At 44.1% G+C, this 12514-nt stretch overlaps 1 protein-coding gene across 2 annotated transcripts in view; it reads left to right on the forward strand.

Annotated features, from left to right (window-relative positions):
* fam110b (family with sequence similarity 110 member B) overlaps positions 1-12514 on the forward strand; it is a 55983-nt gene that overhangs the window by 26817 nt on the left and 16652 nt on the right. For both annotated transcript variants that reach the window (XM_083781043.1, XM_083781044.1), the window contains exon 2: positions 7322-7457. The gene's annotated coding sequence lies outside the window, so the exon portion shown is untranslated. The remainder of the gene's footprint in view (positions 1-7321; positions 7458-12514) is intronic.

Genomic DNA, 12514 nt, shown 5'->3' on the forward strand with positions numbered 1-12514 from the left:
TAAACAACCTGTGCCTGTGACTAAATAATTACATGGATTACATTACTTTTCAGGAAATGTATAAGGAACCTGAGTTCCAAATAAGGTATCCACCGTGACCTTATTCGGAAGTCGGGTTCCTTTTTACATTTCCTGAAAAGTAATGGGTTTTGGACTGGACATTCAGGTTTTTTAGTTTTAGGCTGCTGTGAATATTGAAAACTGGGGTGTCCTATTTAGGACTAATGATAGGCTGTTCATTTTGCCTTGAGTTCACTAACTTAGTACTACCTTATTTCCTTTGCCTCAGACAGACATGAGTCTTTTGGGGCCCTGCTGGGTGTCTTGTTAAGAATAACAGCTTCAGAACCTCAGCCTAGTTATCGTAGGAATTCAGAATTGTGCTTTACAAAGGCAGTGCATGTTAGGTGATGGTGGTAAAACATTATGGCAACATAAGATAGACCTATCCATATTGTACTCGCTCTTGCACAAAAGCTACACAGACCAGCGAAACACATTGCTAACATTCACTATTTTCCTCCAATGACTGGCAGCTTCCTCACACCATGTCCAATGTGTATTTAGAAACTTAACCTACCCATGAAATGGCATTTGGGGCTTCCTTAGTTTGACATAATTCCACATAAAAAAGACTGCACCAATGAATCAGAGACTTAATGCCAAGAGGGCCTTGACATGACATGACAAACGATGATGACCTTTTCTTTTTTTTATAAAAAGAAAATATTGAGAGTCCTTCTCAAGGTTTGATCCCACTCCCTCCAACAGATTCAATATTTTTACTGCTACGATAGGAGGAGGGGATATACAGTACGATTATACGTACAGTATATAATATTATATTGAACTTGAAGTAGAACTACAATTTATTGACTGGAATTTCCAAGTGCACAGTTGAATCAGCAAAACGTATTACCAGTTTTCTCAGACATTACAAAACTATGAAATGAAATGGACATTGTTAAGTGGCATTTCGGTTCTCATCAATCCAAGACACACAGGTCCGCACACTGTTCTACAGCTCCCAGAGTAGTTTATTTGAAATTAACGTTTCGTCGTTTCATGTTAAAGAAATGTATAGCCTGACTTCACAACAGTTTGCACCAGTACCTCCTACGACACATTTTCAGACTTGAGCACCGTAATCCCAGAATGCCACGTGGAGACATCTTCTGATAGGCAATCAATAGGGTTAACAGTTTGTATTAAGCTGTCATCATGATGCGCCCGCTGGCCTACAGTAGCAGTCCAGGTGCATGCCGCCACATATACAGTAGGCTCTGGCCTGAGTGTCGTGTGTTCGAGTCCCGCTCATGACGATCGTTGCTGCATGCCTCCCCGTCTCTCTCCCTCTTTCCTGTTCGTAGTTGACCATGCTTTTAGGTAATCATGACAGAAATGTATACTGTACCTGGCCAGTGATGCTTTGAAGCCAGTAATCTGTAAATATCTAATTAAAATCAACAGACATACTATCCAGCCAGTCTAGAGTGGTCACAGTGACAGTCCTCTAACTGATATGTAACTCAATTCATTTAGGGCTGGTGTGTTGGTGTTGTGTTGCCTTTTAAAACACCATGAGGTCATGCCTGCAGACATACTATCTGTCTGGACAGACACAGACACACGCTACAGAAGGCATGCACACACAGGCTCACACTCATAAACCCCAAGAACTCCTACAATGCACCAACCAAAGATATACACATTAACCAAAGACACAACTGACTTTCTTTCTTTCTTTCTTTAATTTCCCCTCAGCTCTTCACCCTCTCTCTTGAGTTTATGTGGCTCAGCGGGTATCAGACTTATAGTCATATGAAAATGTAATAAAGAGGCGGATCACGCACACACACACACACACACACACACACACACACACACACACACACACACACACACACACACACACACACACACACAGTGCTATTACTCTGCTCTGGAATGGCTAAAGGCTTATAATAAGATCATAGTGAGGACACAGGAGCGAGATGAAGAGATGTGAGCTAAAGGCACTGTATAAGTGGATGAATGGATGGATGGAGAGGTGACAGACAGTTCAGTGACTGACAGAATGACACTGATTCTAATGACACTCAAATGGTTTTCACCTTAACTCATTGTGTGTGTGTGTGTGTGTGTGGGGGGGGTGGCTGGGTGCAATAACCGCAATATCGCCATACCGCCGGTATGTAACGTGGTAATGAACCTGATACTGCGGTAAAATAAATAATTTATAAAAGTAAATAATTTACAATTAATTAATTAATTAATAGTTTTCTTTCCGTGCTGTTCTGGCGACCTACGTTCTAGGCCTACGAGTGCATATGGTGTGATATGAAATGAAAAGTTTATCATAATAAACAGGGAATCAGTGAGGCTCAGTCTAATCAGCAATATAATGTAACACGAGCACAGACCAAATGGTTGCTGCTGCGTGGTGGAGCGGCAGCGGCTGGCCGCTGGAGCCTTTTCATGTTTGGCTGGTTAACTTGGAATTTGTTGATAAGATAATAGGAGTAGGAATAACATGATTATTATCCATGAGGTGGTCCGAGGGACGTTATCGAATGGTCGGTTTGACCCGACCGACATTTCCTTCCCTTGGAGCGAGAATGCGGGCCGATGTGATTCCAAATAAAAATGACAGCGTTTGAAATCATTCCAACCCGATAGACCCACCTAAACTCTAAATGTTTTGTCAGTCAAAAGATGAAAATAAATGCCCGTCCTAATGTCGGAACTGCCTGGCTGGCTCTCTCTTTTTCTCTCTCTCTCACTGGCTGCTCGGAGCAACGTCTCATGCATTCAATGTTCATGAATCCAAGTAACTGCCCATGAGATATGCGTAAGTGCATTTTTGATACTGCTGTAGGGCTATTGTGGTGGCGGTGATGCGTCCCATGACTTGACCTATCCTATGGTATCTAAACCGTGCTGCAGCTGCTGCTGTTAGAATGAGACCTCTCCGCTGGCACAATCAATCAAATATATATTAATTTTAAACCTGATGCGCCCTTACCCATACATGTGTAGCCTATAATGTTTCCCCCTCTATATAAAAATGTCAATATATAACTCTAATGTCGTATTTCGTCTGTCTCTGAGCAATGCGCCTGCCTGTTACAATAACCTGTGGTATTTTATTGGCTCAAAACAAAGTCGGACAGTGTTTTAAATTAGGCTACTCCAACCAAGACCCAGAGCCGACCTCAACATTTTATCTGTTGTAGTGTCAGTCAATGGGATCACAGGTTTTCTCTAGTAAACTCCTGTCCTCCAACCGCGGCCGCCCTCCTCCCAGGCTCCCAGCAGAAAGCAGCATGGAATCCTCCCCCTTTTGAGTAAGGACGCGCTGTGATTGGCCACAATGGCCAGTGCGCTTGTGCAAGACGTGCTGTGATTGGCCAGTAGCCACTTTGAGTGGCAGTCGGTGGAAAATGCTCTCGCCACAGAATTTACTTTCTGGCCATAATAATCATTCTAGGCGGCCCCGGCTGTTGGTACGCAGAAGCGCTTCCCGGCGCTTGATTGACAGCGCATTTTGAATTTTGACGACGCATGCGCGCTGGCGCACCACTTATGTGCAGCCCTGTTTATTAGTTTGTTGTTTAGTGCTTAGCCTACACAGAGGAACATGTTTATTAGTTTGTTTAGTGCTTAGCCTACACAGAGGAACATGTTTATTAGTTTGTTTAGTGCTTAGCCTACACAGAGCAACATGTTTATTAGTTTGTTGTTTAGTGCTTAGCCTACACAGAGCAACATGTTTATTTCCAGACTGAGTTTGAGCATGTGTAGAGGAGGAATTAGTATTTGATGACCGTCTCTACTCGGTTCAATAGTTGAACGAAATAAACTGAACATTCCACAAGGCCCCTTTTCCACCAAAATAACCTTGTTCTTGGAATTGGCAGCCATTTTTTGCTTCCATTTCCGAACCAACTTTTATGGTTCTGAACCAATTGATTTTCTGTGGAAACCCTGGTGGAACCACTCTGAACCGGTTCAACCCTGCAGGTGGAACCACTCTGAACCGGTTCAACACTGCAGGTGGAACCACTCTGAACCGGTTCAACCCTGCAGGTGGAAACACTCTGGACCGGTTCAACCCTGCAGGTGGAACCACTCTGAACCGGTTCAACCCTGGTGGAACCACTCTGAACCAGTTGAACCCTGCAGGTGGAACCACTCTGAACCGGTTCAACCCTAGTGGAAAAGGGGCCTCTGTGAGTGGGACTATATACGCACAGAGAGCTCTGGTCAAGCGCTGAACAATTTGGTGAACGGATCATTGAAAGAAACTTTGTAGTGAACTGATTCAAAGTGATTCAGTCGGTGCACTGCAAAGAAGGACCATTCCCGTTACTAGTCTATTATTAGTCTTCCACCTCAACCTTTTGTACACCAGGTGTCCATGGCATGGTCTCTCTTGCACACACACACACACACACACACACACACACACACACACACACACACACACACACACACACACACACACCATCCCTTCCACTGTTTGACTCAGTGCCACACTGTAAGGATTAGGTGTGTGTGTGTGTGTGTGTGTGTGTGTGTGTGTGTGTGTGTGTGTGTGTGTGTGTGTGTGTGTGTGTGTGTGTGTGTGTGTGTGTGTGTGTGTGTGTGTGTGTGTGTGTGTGTGTGTGTGTGTGTGTGTGTGTAGTGAGACCCTTGCCGAGGGCCCCCGCTCTGCGGCAGGCTGTCCACCTCAGTGCCTGCTGAGAATGCGTGGGAGGAGAGGAGGACAGTGATGGAAAGATACTGGAGATGAGGGAATAGATCACAGTGAGAGAGAGAGAGAGAGAGAGAGACTAAACGATGGATGGATTGGAGGGGAGGGGAGAATAGAGTAGGATGTGTTGGAGAGGAGCGTAAGAAAGGAAGGAAAGATAGATGGGATTGGAGGAGATAGATGGATGGACTGACGGGGAGCAAGGTGGGGCGACTTTGTTGTCATCTCTCTGCAAAGGTCACCATAAAGTATTCAGCAGCTCTGCGTCTGTCTGCGTGTGTGTGACTGTGTGTCCTGTGCGTGCGTGTGTGTGTGTGTGTGTGCTGTGAGCGCATGCGTTGTCATCTGAGGCACTGAGGAACTGATCTAATTAATAGATGACTTGTTGTTTGATTAATTATTTGACTAGCAGGAGGGAGCGCCATTGCACACGTGTGTGTATGTGGGCACAATGAATATAAATGTACATTTCATATGGCAAACACAAACACAAATCTGAGAATCAGGAAGAAATCGCAGAAGGGAATTTCGAACGGAAGACCCTTGGAAAGGAGGGGGGGGGGGGGGGGGACTTCCCTCACATCACAGTAAAACTACAGAGGGGAGACGATGAGATTTGAGAAAAAAAAGAGAAGGAACTTAATAGAAGGAAAAGAAAGGGCCGAGACGTAAAGACAGTTAACAGTGGCTGAAGACATACTACAGACATAAGAGTAGCAGCCAGCCAGTTGAGAACACCATGTTCTATTGTGTGTGTGTGTGTGTGTGTGTGTGTGTGTGTGTGTGTGTGTGTGTGTGTGTGTGTGTTGAAGTGCTGAGTCAGGCTCAGACGCCCCATTATCAGCGAGCTGGAAAAAGCACCATCTCAGACGCACACACACACACACACACACACACACACACACACACACACACATGCACGCACGACTCTTACATCAGCACACACTGCAAAAAGAACTTTTTATCATTACACACATACAAGCAGCTGACTGTACACACAAGGAAAAGTAGTCATATTTCTTCTTGGAACAGGAAATGTTTCAATCTTTTTTTCTCTTTTTGGCTGTAGGCTGCCTATGTGTTTGAGGTTGGAAAGACGGAGGCTCATGGACAGTAAAGGGCTAATTTATGCTTTGAAAATTACTGTGAAAAAGGGTATATTTTCGTGGAATGTTTGCTTTTTTTTGCCAAATGTTCACCTAGTGTGACATGCCTAGAATTGGGACAATAGGGTTCATGTAGACGGTTGATATATAATTCAGAAACTATTAAACATGCATAAGGAGGTAGGAAAAGACACTCATTGGTGTGTCTGCTGAGTCACTCGGTTGGAGTAGACGAGGAGACGTAGAAAGACAAACACGCTAAGGTTAGAAAAGGGAGAGAACGGACGATAGAATTCATTCAATCATGCGTATTGAGGAAGTTATTTGAGTGTTGCCCTATAGGTTGGAGATACTTCTGGTTACTTAATAATAAATGTATGAGTCAATGGCCCCTACATTTTTAGAGGATTTGGAATTATACCAGTGTTTGTGCGTGCGCGCGTGCGCTCTGTAGGTATGCTGTAGTGCTGATTCCAGTTCTGTCAGTGGGATTCCTCCTGCTTCCACGGTGTCTCCTTCTGGACAGCTCTGCACTCATAGCTGGAAGACTTCAGAATAGCTAGTATCAACCGAGTGCAGATATATATTTAGTTTACAGCATACTGTATGTACCCATATAATGGAGCTGCAGGATAGTAGGAAGTATTCGTTTTCAATTAATCTACTGCTGCGTTTAACCACTTCAAATCCTCAATACTTTGTAAACTTGACCTTTGGCCCGCTCCTTTCTACTGTACGCCAAGCCTCTTCGCCGAAAATAGCCGATCTGTGAGCTTGTAAATCTACTATTTCCCGGGCCCCCTGTTGAAGATCCCTGCTTTATTGCATTGGAGTTGATGGACATTAATTGTTTGCACCACGTGCATTTCAGAGAGGCTATCCGTTTCATGTACGTTATCTACACTATTAACATGTGCTACAACTTCTCATGCCAACTCTTTGTTGGCGTTTACCCGTTTGCATTTCCATCTTGGTCTTTGTGTTTTTCCATGTTAACTCTGGCAGTCTGACTCGATAATAAAATAGAGACCATGTTTGTATATTTGTTTTCCAACTCCCACTGAGTGACAACATGCAGTACAACGGCCCAGGCCGTAGCGTAACGGTCTGGGCACCGGACTGGTAATCCAGTCGCAGTGTGCCGCGGGTTCGACTCCCGGACCCGACACGGCCTTTACTGCATGTCATCCCCCCATCTCTCTCCCGTTTCCTGTCAGCCTACTGTCTGTCCCTTCAAAAATCAATAAAAGGCGTAAGCCGCAAAGAAATATCTTAAAAAAAAAAAAAAAAAACATGCAGTACAACAACCACACATTGCTTTATTTCAGCAAAGGGTCCAGATTTTTGCAACAACACTATCCCTTGCCGACAACATGGATCGATTGCGAACAGATCATTTTATATTATCGCAACTAAACCCTGGTTCAACTGCTGAATTGTTTGTTTGCTTGATTGACAGGGATGCCTACTGAAAACTTGCACCCGGAGGATGGGATGGTGGAGGTGTCCAACTTCAACAGCCAATAGCAAAGCTTGGAATACTGTGGCGTAGCTGGGAAGTCTGTGGCGTCGCCCAATAGCTGAGAGCTGATCTGGTAAGACCACACCTCTGTTGACATACATGTCTGTGTGCAATGATGTGTCTGTATTAACTAGTCAATTGAAAATGTAGTCACTAGACAATTGAAAATGTTTATGGCATTTTATGTATATACATTTATGTACATTTATTTATTTATGTACATTTATCTACATACACTTTACATAGGGATGTGATGATAATTGCGATAACTAATGTTTATCATTATTAAAAAACGCTCACAATAATTGTATTGCAGAAATGTCACATACACTACTGACTAGGATGAATTAGCTTTAGTTGAGCTGGAAATTCAGTACCACGTAAACCCTCTATACTTGATAAAACAGACCTGTAAACCCTCTATACTTGATGAAACAGACCTGTAAACCCTCTATACTTGATGAAACAGACCTGTAAACCCTCTATACTTGATAAAACAGACCTGTAAACCCTCTATACTTGATAAAACAGACCTGTAAACCCTCTATACTTGATGAAACAGACCTGTAAACCCTCTATACTTGATGAAACAGACCTGTAAACGCTCTATACTTGATAAAACAGACCTGTAAACCCTCTATACATGATAAAAACAGACCTGTAAAGCCTCTATACTTGATAAAACAGACCTGTAAACCCTCTATACTTGATGAAACAGACCTGTAAACCCTCTATACATGATAAAAACAGACCTGTAAAGCCTCTATACATGATAAAACAGACCTGTAAACCCTCTATACTTGATAACACAGACCTGTAAACCCTCTATACTTGATAAAACAGACCTGTAAACCCTCTATACTTGATAAAACAGACCTGTAAAGCCTCTATACATGATAAAACAGACCTGTAAACCGTATACTTGATAAAACAGACCTGTAAACCCTCTATACTTGATAACACAGACCTGTAAACCGTATACTTGATAAAACAGACCTGTAAACCCTCTATACATGATAACACAGACCTGTAAACCCTCTATACTTGATAACACAGACCTGTAAACCCTCTATACTTGATAAAACAGACCTGTAAACCCTCTATACTTGATAAAACAGACCTGTAAAGCCTCTATACATGATAAAACAGACCTGTAAACCGTATACTTGATAAAACAGACCTGTAAACCCTCTATACTTGATAAACATACCTGTAAACAGACCTGTAAACCCTCTACACAAATGTATTAGCCCAAAAATAGCAGATGCAACACATTGTGAGCTTGTAGTTCTGCTATTTGCTATCCCAGAATAGGGATGCTGGGGGTTCAAGTGGTTAACCAAAGTGGCATTTTAAGTTGTAAGCATATTTTGATTATCGTGATATTGTAAATCGCAAATTATTTTTGCCATAATAATCGTGACATTTTCATATCTTCTCATCCCTAATTAGCAGACGTAATTTACAGGGGGAATAAATTAATGGATGGATACAAAATACACATACATACTTGGCTGCTGTTAAAAACGGCTGTGTTAAAACGGCAATGTCCAGATTATATCTATAAAAAATTATTGAGTTTGATTAGTGTGACAAATAAATACATAACAAAATAGATCCAAATGGGAACCAGGATATAATGTTAGGTTTTGAGGGCTTGTGTCTGTGAGTCTCTAACATGGTGAGTGAATGGTTTTAGTTCCCATGCAGTTCTCTCTGCTGTTCCTACAATGCATGCTGCTAACACAGGAAATACAAATGGCTGGAGGGGGGCATGTGCGTGTGTGTGTGTGTGCGCGTGCGTGCGTGCATGCGTGTGTGTGTATGTGTGTGTGTGCGTGCAACGTGCGGGTGTGTGCGTGTGGCTTTCATTGTATCTTGGCTAGGTGCCCAGAGGTGATGCATTGGAGAAAGAGAGTGCTCAAGAGAGCCAGGGAGAGAGAGAGGCAGAAACCCATAGAGAAAGAGAGAAAGAGAGAGAGAGAGAGAGAGAGAGAGAGGGATAAACGTAGAGAGAAAATGAGAAAGAGAGAGAGTGGGAATGCGTTTGGGGGAAATAGATGAGGAGGGAGCTTTGTGTTTCCAGGGATGTTCTGTTCTGTTCTGCTCTGTTCTGTTCTGCTCTGTTCTGCTCTGCTCTGCTCTGCTCTGCTCTGCTCTGCTCTGTTCTGTTCTGTTCTGTTCTGTTCTGCTCTGCTCTGTTCTGCTCTGCTCTGTTCTGTTCTGTTCTGCTCTGCTCTGCTCTGCTCTGCTCTGTTCTGCTCTGCTCTGCTCTGCTCTGTTCTCCTCTGCTCTGTTCTGCTCTGCTCTGCTCTGTTCTGCTCTGCTCTGTTCTGTTCTGCTCTGCTCTGCTCTGCTCTGCTCTGTTCTGTTCTGCTCTGCTCTGTTCTCCTCTGCTCTGTTCTGTTCTGTTCTGCTCTGCTCTGTTCTTCTCTGTTCTGCTCTGTTCTGTTCTGCTCTGCTCTGCTCTGCTCTGCTCTGTTCTGTTCTGCTCTGCTCTGTTCTGCTCTGCTCTGCTCTGCTCTGCTCTGTTCTGTTCTGCTCTGTTCTGTTCTGCTCTGCTCTGTTCTGCTCTGCTCTGCTCTATTCTGCTCTGTTCTGTTCTGCTCTGCTCTGCTATGCTCTGCTCTGTTCTGCTCTGCTCTTTTCTGCTCTGTTCTGTACTGCTCTTCTCTGCTCTGTTCTGCTCTGCTCTGCTCTGCTCTGTTCTGCTCTGTTCTGTACTGCTCTTCTCTGTTCTGCTCTGTTCTGTTCTGTTCTGCTCTGTTCTTCTCTGTTCTGCTCTGTTCTGTTCTGCTCTGTTCTGCTCTGTTCTGCTCTTCTCTGCTCTGCTCTGTTCTGCTCTGCTCTGCTCTGTTCTGCTCTGCTCTGCTCTGCTCTGCTCTGCTCTGCTCTGTTCTGCTCTGCTCTGCTCTGCTCTGTTCTGTTCTGCTCTGCTCTGCTCTGTTCTGCTCTGTTCTTCTCTCCTCTCCTCTGCTCTGCTCTGCTCTGCTCTGCTCTGTTCTGCTCTGTTCTGTTCTGTTCTGCTCTGCTCTGCTCTGCTCTGTTCTGTTCTGCTCTGCTCTGTTCTGTTCTGTTCTGCTCTGCTCTGCTCTGCTCTGCTCTGCTCTGCGGCGCGACGCGACGCGTTGCCGCGTGGCGACGCCTGGAAAATAGAACTGGTTCTATCGGCGAGTCAGGCGAGGCGCCAGCGAGTGTCGGACACCGCCGGTGTGTGATAGGTTCATTGAAAATAACGGAGGCGGCTGTTTTGACGCGCGGCGTTCGCAGACGGTGTGGGAGGCCCTTAAGTTGTTAAGTAATGATGATGTAATTCAATATGAACTTTAATGGGTATTACAGTACAGTACTAATCTGTATTTATCTTCCTCACATTGTAAACAGCAGGTGGCCACTGAATGTACTGTGGTGATGTTCATTGTCATAATATCCATGTGTTAGCCCAGAGTGTCACATAGACCACATGGCCTGCCTCCAGCAGCAGGGAGGCTCCATTAGATGTGTTGTTATAGGCAGGTTGGTGTCCCCAGGCAGGCAGAAACCACATGCTGGCCGTTTTTAAACAGATTAGCTGCAGTGGCGTGACGCGCTCCACCGCCGTGGACGAAGATGTTGGACTGGTATAGGCACCTTTCACGGGCGCAATGAAGAAGCCTCCATGTTAAGAAACCACATTTAGTTTGGGCCCCTTTCACCTTTTGTCTTGTATACTTGTATTGTAATACACCCACGAGAGAGAGAGAGAAAAAATGAATGGCATTTTTTTATATACTGCTTTTCCAAGTGCTCAAAGCGCTTTACAATGGTTCATTCATTCATACATTGGGAGGTGAAGCGGCAAAAAGTTCCCACATTCACACACCAATGGTGGCAAGCTCACACCGACCAACTCATTGGAGGCAATGTAGGGTTCAGTGTCTTTCCCAAGAACACTTTGACATGTAGACAGGAGGTGGAGCCGGGATTTGAACCGCCGACCCACAAATCATTGGACGACCTGCTCTACCTCCTGAGCCACAGCCGCCCCACATAATTGTGTAACTACATTCTAACTAATTTTGCGAGGCAGACTGTTCAAATGCTTCCATACAGTCTGGAGCAACGGAATCACTTAAGAATGATGTGCGATTGTGTGTATAAATACACACTCATGCAGATGAACACAGAAGTATATTTTTGTTCTTTTATACAGTACCTTCATTCTGTTTCTGTAGAAACTGCACCTCATTCTGTGTGGCAATTGATCTGGCTTCAAAAATAATGGGTTAGGGTTTAAAAATACGTTAAATATGAACGTTTTAGTCTCACACACACACACACACACACACACACACACACACACACACTGTGGTCTGGTCACTATATCTTCAGAATGTCGCTGTCCGTGAGTCTCTCCATCGCTGGTCGGAGCTCCTGTTGCGTTTGGCGTATACTGCTGGGTTGCACTTTGCTCCTTCTGTGTCTATTGCAGGTGAACTTGCAGCGCTGTCATCAGGGCAGTAATGTTTTAAAAGGAAAACGCACAGTATGTACATATATTTCAGAGTAATCAAAATGAATATCAGTACCTTTGATCAGACTTTAGCTGTCCGTGAGTCTTCCCGTCGCTGCTCGGAGCTCCTGCTGGGTCTGTTGTACTTCCTGTTTGGTTTGGTGTAGCTCAGTTCGCTGCTCTGTCCTCAGAAAAAATTATATATATATTCATATATCAGCAAAAAGTATTTAGTTAAATATCTTGCAGCTGGATTCTCAGTAGGGATGCACCGATCCGGCTTTTTGGCATTCGATACCGATTTCGATACATGGGGGTCCAGTATCTGCCGATACAGAGTACCGATCCGATACCCCCCACAAAGAAACGTAATCACCTATTAAGCTGTATGCCTCACTGTGTGGAGTCTGGAATCATTATTTTGTGTAAGGCAACATCAAGGCTTGACTTAAACATTACTTTCCCAACTTTGTAAAACAAAATGTAACAAACACAGATATAAATGCACTGAATTATTTATTAAATAACTGTGCAACAATTAGACCAGGTTAATGTGTGCGCAGGCTAGCCTGGCTGCATTCCACATGTTATACTGTCAATACTACACTGCTGTGTCACAGAGGAGGTAGAGTTGTTTT

Source organism: Protomyctophum parallelum, assembly GCF_964188405.1.
Source record: "Protomyctophum parallelum genome assembly, chromosome: 14".
In the NCBI taxonomy this organism is placed as follows: domain Eukaryota; kingdom Metazoa; phylum Chordata; class Actinopteri; order Myctophiformes; family Myctophidae; genus Protomyctophum; species Protomyctophum parallelum.